This window comes from Salmo salar, chromosome ssa16 (assembly GCF_905237065.1).
Source record: "Salmo salar chromosome ssa16, Ssal_v3.1, whole genome shotgun sequence".
NCBI classification, from domain to species: domain Eukaryota; kingdom Metazoa; phylum Chordata; class Actinopteri; order Salmoniformes; family Salmonidae; genus Salmo; species Salmo salar.
Window position 1 is genome coordinate 17,699,364 of NC_059457.1, and position 10,854 is coordinate 17,710,217.

Consider the following 10,854-nt stretch of genomic DNA (forward strand, 5'->3'; position numbering starts at 1 on the left):
TAGTTTTGATGTCTTGATGTCTTCTTATTCTACAATGTAGAAAATAGTAGAAATAAAGAAAAACCCTTGAGTAGGAAAAAATTATCCACAAAAGAAGTGTAATGGTCCTTTACTACTCCTGTATGAGTGGACCGAAATAGTGTCTGCAGCGTGGGGAGAACAATTTGCTAAATTGCCCAAAAGCTGTTAATTACCAGGTAATGGAATCCCTGGTACTGAACTATACTCTCCTCAACTTTTTTTTTACTGTACTGTAATGTTAAGTACTGTGCATTACTGTGCTCTACTGTACTGTATTGTGCTCTCCACACTTGTGAAACATGATTGGTTCAGATTTGGTATGGTCCAGACTGGACAAAATCTGAACCAATCATGGATGTCTATGTTTGGGCCAAATCAAGGCCAGTCTGGACCAGACCAAAAATCAACATCTGTGGACGTTGAAATTAAAGCTGGTCTGGACTATATCAAAAAACAAAAATTCAAGGCTAGGGAGGACTGATCAAATTTCAACGTCCATGGATGTCCTGTGTCGGTCGGTGCACAGTGGGTAAGGATTCTGGTTACAGTAAATAGAAAGAGAGGGGGCTCATGGGTAGGTGTCAATAAGAGCCGGGAGAAGTGAAATTAACTGGAGAGCGAGAGAAAAGAGAGAGGGAGGGAGGAATTGTCCAGACTGTTTACACATCTTGCATTGAACACCAGATGACGGAAAGAAAACAGTTATCAGTTGAATATAACAGTATGCCAGTGGAAGGGAGGACTGTAGCAATTGACCCAACTATGATTTGTGATTGCTATGATTTCCCCTACCAGCTCTCACAGTCGCAAGTCAGAATTAGACGTTCAGCCATGTTCCTCAAACGTCATATTTCGAAGTTGTTCCAAACGTCAAATTCCGAAGTGTTAAAGGTTAAGTTTAGGCATTAACTCCACATTTTTAAGGTTAAGCATTAACTCAGAATGTTTAACCTCTCTAGGGTATGTGGGACGGTAGCGTTCCACCTCGCCAACAGCCAGTGAAATAGCAGAGCGCCAAATTCAAAACAACAAAAATCTCATAATTGAAATTTCTCACACATACAAGTATTATACACCATTTTAAAGATAATCTTCTCATTAATCCAACCACAGTGTCTGATTTCAAAAAGGCTTTACTGCAAAAGCATAGCATTATATTATGTTATGTTAGGACAGCACCTAGACAAGAAAAACCACACAGCCATTTTCCAAGCAAGCATATATGTCAATAAAACCCAAAACACAGCTAAATGAAGCACTAACCTTTGATGATCTTCATCAGATGAGTTCTTAGCTTCTGGGCCTGAGTAGCAGGCAGTTTACTACGGGCACGCTTTTCATCCGGACGTCAAAATACTGCCCCCTACCCAAAATAGGTTTTAAGGTAAGGTTTAAGGTTTGGGATAGGCTCATAACAAAAATAACTTTCTATTGTTGGATTCAAATTCACAAACTCTGGTATCAGAGGCAGATGCTTTCGCCCATCTGCAATACCTATCCACAACACCCTAACAAAATTGAAACCTACTTGAATGAAACAGCGCTCACTGTTGCCCCTAGTGGCTGGTTTCCACGTCATCTCCCGTCGTCCTCAGACATGGATGGACGTCGAATACTGACTTGTATTACGGGCGACCTTGCTGGAGTTCCCATTGTAACCAATTCAATTGCAATAATTCCATTACAGATTTTTGTGAAATCCCGTTACCAATGTGGTAACAGAATTTCGAGTTTTAATCACTTAATAATTTGTAAACCAAATAGAAACACTATAACTAATTGGTAAGGTCTACCTTTACTTGTTACTTCTGTGAACTTTCATTATCCTCCCTCCTCATGAGGGAGAGAAATTAGAAAATATCTTAAAGATATATACGTATTTGGTAACGACATTTCAAGGTGCAAGGTAATGTTTCTTAAACTTACACAAGGCAAATCATTTATCCCAAACTAAACATACAGTGCTTTCAGAAAGTATTCACACCCATTGACTTTTTCCACATTTTGTTGTGTAACAGCCTGAATAAAACATTTATTTATTGAGATTTTCTGTCACTGGCCTACACATGTTTAGAAATGAATAACAAATTAAAATCTGAAATGTCTTGAGACAATCATTTCAACCCCTTAATTATGACAAGCCTAAATGAGTGAAGGAGTAAAAATGTGCTTAACAAGTCACATAAATTGCATGGACTAATAGTGTTTAACATAATTTTTGAATGACTACCTAATCTCTGTATCTCACACATACAATTATCTGTAAGGTCCCTCAGTCGAGCAGTGAATTTCAAACCCAGATGTAACTACAAAGACCAGGGAGGTTTTCCAATGCCTTACAAAGAAGGGCACCTATTGGTAGATGGGTAAAAGAAAAGTACAGTCATTTAATATTCCTTCGAGTACAGTGAAGTAATTAATTACATTTTGGATGGTGTATCAACACACCCAGTCACTACAAAGATACAGGCATCCCTCCTAACTCAGGTGATGGAGAGGAAGGAAACCGCTCTGGGATTTTACCATGAGGCCAATGGTGACTTTAAAACAGTTACAGAGTTTAATGGCTGTGATAGGTGAAAACTGAGGAGGGATCAACAACATTCTAGTTACTCCACAATACTAACCTAAATCACAGAGTGAAAAGAAGGAAGCCTGTACAGAATAAATATATTCCAAAACCTGTATCCTGCTTGCAATAAGGCACTAAAGTAAAACTGCAAAGAAACTAACTTTATGTCGCGAGTACAAAGTGTTATGTTTGGGCAAATTCAAACACAACATATCACTGAGTACCACTCTTCATATTTTCAAGCATGGTGGTGGCTGCATCATGTTAGGTGTATGCTTGTCTTCAGCAAGGACTAGGCAGTGTTTTGGGATAAAAATACATGGAATAGAGCTAAGCACAGGCAAAATCCTAGAGGGAAAGATGATTCCTTCGGCTTTCCAACAGAAACTGGGAGACAAATTCACCATTCAGCGGGACATTAACCTAAACCTCAAGGCCAGAAATCCCCTAGAGTTGCTTACCTAGACGACATTGAATGTTCCTGAGCGACCTAATCGCCACTCCTGAGTGGCATAATCACTGCCAAAGGTGATTCTAACATGTTTTGACTTAGTGGTGTACGCTTATAAAAAAGGGTTCAAAAAGGGTTCTTTGGTTGTCATCATCGGGGAACCCTTTTAGGTTCCATGGAAAATCCTTTTTGGTTCCAGGTTGAACCCTTTTTGATTCCATGTAAAACCCTCTATGGAAAGGGTTCTATATGTAACCCAAAAAGGTTCTACCTGGAACCAAAAAGGGTTCTTCAAGGTCTTCTCCTATGGGGACAGCTGAAGAACCCTTTTAGATTGTAGATAGTGTATACTTAGGTAAATTAGATATTTCTGTATTTCATTTTCAATAAATTTGCTAACATTTCTAAAAACATGTTTTCACTTTGTCATTATGGGGTATTGTGTACAGATGGGTGAGGGAAAAAATAAATGAATCCATTTTGAATTCAGGCTGTAACACAACAAAATGTGGAATAAGTCAAGCGATATGAATACTTTCTGAAGGTACTGTAAATGTTGACATTAGTTAGCAGGGGTCTTTACTTCAACAGTATTATTATTCTTTTTTTTCTAAGACCCCATTCTGTTTGACCAGAAATCAAAGCCTGAAAATGGTCGAAAAGTGTATATATTCCGAAATTATCTCTTAGCTCTTAGCTTTCATTTGACATGCTTATAGGAACTTCACATGGTGCCGCTCATGCGTCCTTTTACATAGAAATGACCTACAAAATAAACACCATCTGGCTTTGAGGAAAAGTTATTTTCCATTTCCTATTTATCTCCAATAATGAGTTACGGTGAAAATGAAAAAAATGAAAAACTATGTATTGTGCTAAACAAAGTGAATGGGAAATACACTGCTCAAAAAAATAAAGGGAACACTTAAACAACACATCCTAGATCTGAATGAAAGAAATAATCTTATTAAATACTTTTTTCTTTACATAGTTGAATGTGCTGACAACAAAATCACACAAAAATAATCAATGGAAATCCAATTTATCAACCCATGGAGGTCTGGATTTGGAGTAACACTCAAAATTAAAGTGGAAAACCACACTACAGGCTGATCCAACTTTGATGTAATGTCCTTAAAACAAGTCAAAATGAGGCTCAGTAGTGTGTGTGGCCTCCACGTGCCTGTATGACCTCCCTACAACGCCTGGGCATGCTCCTGATGAGGTGGCGGATGGTCTCCTGAGGGATCTCCTCCCAGACCTGGACTAAAGCATCCGCCAACTCCTGGACAGTCTGTGGTGCAACGTGGCGTTGGTGGATGGAGCGAGACATGATGTCTCAGATGTGCTCAATTGGATTCAGGTCTGGGGAACGGGCGGGCCAGTCCATAGCATCAATGCCTTCATCTTGCAGGAACTGCTGACACACTCCAGCCACATGAGGTCTAGCATTGTCTTGCATTAGGAGGAACCCAGGGCCAACCGCACCAGCATATGGTCTCACAAGGGGTCTGAGGATCTCATCTCGGTATCTAATGGCAGTCAGGCTACCTCTGGCGAACACATGGAGGGCTGTGCGGCCCCCCAAAGAAATGCCCACCCACACCATGACTGACCCACCGCCAAACCGGTCTTGCTGGAGGATATTGCAGGCAGCAGAACGTTCTCCACGGCGTCTCCAGACTCTGTCACGTCTGTCACATGTGCTCAGTGTGAACCTGCTTTCATCTGTAAAGAGCACAGGGCGCCTGTGGCGAATTTGCCAATCTTGGTGTTCTCTGGCAAATGCCAAACGTCCTGCACGGTGTTGGGCTGTAAGCACAACCCCCACCTGTGGACGTCGGGCCCTCATACCACCCTCATGGAGTCTGTTTCTGACCGTTTGAGCAGACACATGCACATTTGTGGCCTGCTGGAGGTCATTTTGCAGGGCTCTGGCAGTGCTCCTCCTGCTCCTCCTTGCACAAAGGCGGAGGTAGCGGTCCTGCTGCTGGGTTGTTGCCCTCCTACGGCCTCCTCCACGTCTCCTGATGTACTGGCCTGTCTCCTGGTAGCGCCTCCATGCTCTGGACACTACGCTGACAGACACAGCAAACCTTCTTGCCACAGCTCGCATTGATGTGCCATCCTAGATGAGCTGCACTACCTGAGCCACTTGTGTGAGTTGTAGACTCCGTCTCATGCTACCACTAGAGTGAAAGCACCGCCAGCATTCAAAAGTGACCAAAACATCAGCCAGGAAGCATAGGAACTGAGAAGTTGTCTGTGGTTACCACCTGCAGAACCACTCCTTTATTGGGGGTGTCTTGCTAATTGCCTATAATTTCCACATGTTGTCTATTCCATTTGCACAACAGCATGTGAAATTTATTGTCAATCAGTGTTGCTTCCTAAGTGGACAGTTTGATTTCACAGAAGTGTGATTGACTTGGAGTTACATTGTGTTGTTAAGTGTTCCCTTTATTTTTTGGAGCAGTATATGTGGCATTGAAATCGTTCCAAGAACTAGGTTTTGACGCATATTGTGCATTATTTTTTTAAAGCATACAAATATCGGTCCACCAGATTATTTCTCTCCCTTTCTCTTTCTCTTCCTTTCACACACACACACACACACACACACACACACACATACAACCCCCCCCCTCCGCCACACACACGCTCACACAAAGGAGAAGTGTCACTATGGAAACTAGTAGAGATTTTAAAAGCTACCTCTTGAGAGGAGAGTTAAGACAACAAAAAGCTGTCCACAGTGTGACTGGCAGAGCAGCAGTAATATTCAGAATGTCATCTCAGTCTCTCTCTCTGTCACCACCTTAAACCAGACCTGTCAGACCTCACTGCCTTTTTTATGGGTAGGTGTGTGTGTGTCTTTTATTCAATACTTTTATATTTAACCTTTATTTTGACTAGGCAAGTCAGTTAAGAACAAATTCTTATTTACAATGACGGCCTACCCCAGCCAAACCCTCCCCTAACCCGGACAATTGTGCACCGCCCTATGGGACTCCCGATCACAGCCGGTTGTGATACAGCCCAGGATCAAACCAGGGTCTGTCATGACACCTCTAGCACTCAGATGCAGTGCCTTAGACCGCTGCACCACTCGGGAGTGTTAGTGTGAAAGAGATCCTGTGTGTGTGGTTCTGTAGGAAGCTGTGTATGTGTGGGTTTTAGTGTAATAGGCACCACATATTCCTTTAATAGGGATAATCCATTTCAATCCCACCTGCCACTGTTACCTTACCATGAAGAATGTAAGCCTAAATTAGTTGAGACATAGAGAAATGCCCATGGGAGATAGGGGAGGATCTGTGTGTGTGTGTGTGTGTGTGTGTGTGTGTGTGTGTGTGTGTGTGTGTGTGTGTGTGTGTGTGTGTGTGTGTGTGTGTGTGTGTGTGTCATGCGTGTGTGTGCCTGTGCGTTCCTTAAGGCTCTGCACCATCGAGAACAGGTTTATCTGCCCATTCTCTCAAGGCTATACGGTGCAGGCCTATGCAGGGTCACCGCTGTCCTTCCTGATGTCGCCTTCAGCTGTAATCAGCACCATGGACAGCAGCACCACTAGAGCTCCCCCACAGCAGGGATTATGGCTGAATCTCAAATGTCTACACAGGCTTCCTCTCAGGGTTGAATCTCAATAGTCTATGAGGCTTCCTCTTCCCTTGTCCTTCCTCCACAATGATTCGAAAGCAGGTTCCCTAGTCAATTTACCAACCTACCATATTGTTTTCATCTAATAATGTTCAGATCAGTGCAGATGGAGGTTAGGATTTAGGAGATGAGGAGAGGAAGCCATTTTAAACATTTGAGGTAATATCCCAGGCTTGCTCCTCTGTGATTTAAACCTCTGAGGAATTAGACTACCTTAGGAAAGCTATTTAAATTGTTAAATCTTTTTCAACCTTTATTTAACTAGGCAAGTCAGTTAAGAACAAATTCTTATTTACAATGACGGCCTACACTGGCCAAACCCGGACAACACTGGGCCAATTGTGTGCCGCCCTATGGGACTCCCAATCACGGCTGTGATACAGCCTGGATTTGAACCAGGGTGTCTGTAGTGACGCCTCTTGCACTGAGATGCAGTGCCTTCGACCAATGCGCCACTCATGAGCACAGCCAACCTCAGCCATTCTGAGGACTAGTTTAAAATACTGAAAGTCTGGCAGGCAGTGTAAAGCTTAGTGTACCACCTGCCTCGGAAGATTGAGTCTTAGTTTTAGCGCCATTGTGTCTCACAGACTTGGCCTATGCTAAAACCGATGACACTCTGAGAAAAGAGAGTGAAAGAGAAAGATAGAGAAATAGAATGCGAAAGACAAGGGAAGGAGGATGGGTAGACGTATGTACAGAGTGAGTGAGTTTGTGAGAGAGGGAGAGAGATAGAGGGAGAAAGAAAAATAGACACAGTGCGAAAGACAGAGGGAGAGAGAGAGAGAGAAAGAGAGAGAGAGAGAGAGAGAGAGAGAGAGAGAGGAGGGTGCAGATAACAGGAGTGAGAAAACCTCCTCACCAGTAAAGATGATGTCAGTCTGCAGCTGAGCCCACAGTCCCCGACACCGAGCTGAACACTCCTGCCCCAGTCTGAAACACAGACAGAGAGAGAAGGAGAAAGGGAGAGAGAAGGAGAGGAGAGAACGGGATAGACTGAATGAATGGAATCAAGCAGGTGAGTATACCGAGTCACTTACCTACCGGTGTTCTATTTTGGGTTCATTCATTGACATGAATGCCTTTTGTATGTTGGGTTTAAGTTCTCAGATGCTAGCACAGATCGACAGGAGTGGGAGTCTGGAATCTAGAATCTGCTTCATCTGTCTTAACTTGATCGTTAATGTAATCCTTTTCTGTCACAGCAGCAGCAAAGTGTGTGTGTTTGTGTGCGTTTGTTGGTGTGTGTGTGTGTGTGTGTGTGTGTGCGCTTGTGAAAATGCATATGTGCGTATATGTCTGTGTGTGTTTGTGTGTGTTTTCACTTGTGTGTGTGTGGGGGTATTCACCTTAGATTTAAGGGCACTGTCATTAACATAAAGTTTTCAATTAACAGATTGCTCATTTGCTCTACAGATGTAGGAACTTAATTTGATTAAGTTTGCTACAGTAGGAAAATAATCCTGCTGCAACAGAAAATGTGAATTATCATGTGGATGGTTAGTACCTAAGCCTTATTTTCTCAATATAAGGCTCTGGTTAGTACTTTGAGTGCAACAGTGGAGGAGAGTGGTTTTTAAAGGTGTCTCACAGAGTGTGTGTCGTAGCGGGTCGGGGCCGTGCGGGGTTGAGTGATACTGGTGGTCAGATAGGTGTCACAGCTGTGGTGAGTCATCCTGTTGCACATGGCACTTCGTCCGACACTCGCTGTCCTGCTGCCTTCTATAAACCAATGAAAGACCACTATAGACTTGGGTCATGTTCATTAAGGCATACTGTAGTAAAACATTTTGCAACAGAAAACAAGAACAAGCATTTCTTATTGGACATGATTCAGATGGAACATCCTTGTTTCATCCATTTTGGACAGTTTTTCTTCCATTCTGTGCCTACTGAACATGACGCAGGGTTATCTTAATTTACTCTAAAATCACCCGTTGTCTAAAAATAAAATAAATTTAAATGAGAGCTACAGATGTAGGATCTTAATTTGAGCCAATTTGCTACAGCAGGAAATATAATCCTGCAGCAACAGGAAATGTGAATTGTTATGTAGATTATATTTTATGGACATTTTTGTATGGGTTGATATATTTTTTCGTAAGGGAAAATCAAGTCTGACATTTCGAAGTGGAAATTATAATCTTCAGAAGCATTTTTTTTAACCTGAAATACATTACAAGTTTTACATTTCCGTCTCAGACAGAGATGGATAGATGCACTTTTACGCCTGCTACGTTAGGTTAGATACACACAGACCGCATGGGCCGCATGAGAGAGGAATGTAAACAACACAATGACGAAAGAGAGGGATAGAGACAGTTTGTGAAAGTATGCCTTATCCACTTTGAAGATATAGCTAAATGACTTCGTCAGACAGCTCTGCAGCATACTTACATATAGGAAGGCTAGCCTAGCTAAATAGGATGACTAAAGACAGTACAGTATGGGGAACACAGAGATAACGTTGTCTGGCTGGCAGGCTTCTACTGTCTGAGCAGAGATGAGATGAAGACTTCATTAAGTCATCAAATAGAAACAAAGTAAGATTTTATTATTTCATAGTAATTTCCTATTTCCTATTGATGTATACCCAATGTGGAACTGACAGAGACAATTGAATGTTTTCAATGTTTTGGCAATTGAATGTTCACTGTTTTTGGCTTTGTAATTTCCATTAAAAAGCTCACAAATAATTTTTATGTCATTATTTCATAATGCATTTAATGTGTAAAAACAAATGATCAAAACCGAAATAGAAAAAACGTGATATTCTTTTAAATAATTGAACCAAAACCGACCTCAAAAAGCACCAATCGTTCAGCACTAACATCTGTATTACTGAACAAGTTCAGGTAGTACAGTTTCTGTTGGCCAACGTTTGCTCCCATTCCTATCATAACTGAACGTATTGAACGTAGGCTTGAGAAATCTCCCAGACAGTCAGACAATAGAGCAGGTCACAGATAAAACTCATAGTCAGCTAGACAGACAGCCAGCCATTCACAGTGTGTTGGTAAACCACTCAGTTAGTCACAGCATGGATTACACTCTTTTTGAGAGGCTCTGAGAGAGAATCACCCTGAAAATCCTATCATGCCACATCACATTTCCGATCCTTTAAGATTCTCTGTGACGGCCACGAAAAAAAACCGTGAACAGAGGCTGAGAGAATGCATGACGGTGGTAGAGGGGTGTGTGGAGGAGGGAGGGTTGTGGGTAAGGGAAGTGGGGCGGATAGTGGCGAGTTGGATGTGGGTGCGTTACGCCGGTGGAGGGGCGTGGAGGGAGGTGGAGAAAGGGGTGTGGAGAGGGGTGGGTGGGGTCAAGGGAAAGGGGGCGGATGATGCAGTGAGAGATGTGGGCAAACTGACCATTCGCGCTAGCCATGAAAAGGACAGAGTGCTTCTCAGTTGTCATTCTATTGACATAAGACAGTCCTGTGTCAGTTTATAAAGTCTAAATACGCACGTGCACATTTTTTATTACATCACCAGTCATGGTGCATTTAATTATTTCCCCCTTGAGATATTAAAAGAGCATAGTGGTGCAGACCTGATTTCAAATACTATTTCAAATACAGTATCTCAATTACTTCCATGTACATTTCAAAATAAGAATGTTTTATTTGAAAAGAAAAGTAGTTGAAAATTGTATTTGGAAATACTTGAAGAATTTGAAGAATTCAAGTACACCGATTCAAATACACTCCAATCCCAACGGGCACACCACGTCATTTCAACATGGAAATTTGGGTAATATTTGGTTGAGATGTTGATCAATGAGATTTCAACCTTTATTCACCCACTCAAAAAGACAGCCGGAAGTTCGTTGAATTCCCAATGTGTTATCACGATGCTTTCAACCATCTAAAAGCACAATAGAAGTCCAATGGAAAAAATAATGTCCGATTTTTGGTTTAGATGTCATCTAAATGTCGTATCATTGTGCTTTCAACCATTTAAAAGCACAACAAAGTTAAAATGGGAATACAACGTCAGATACAGTATATGTATTTATTGTTGAACCCTGGGTTGAATTGAAACAATAGCTGTTGATGACTTTGCAAATGCTATATAGGCCTAAATAACATAACTGATGATACAGTATATGACTAATAGAGTTTGGTTACATTTCATTTGCTCTGTTAACA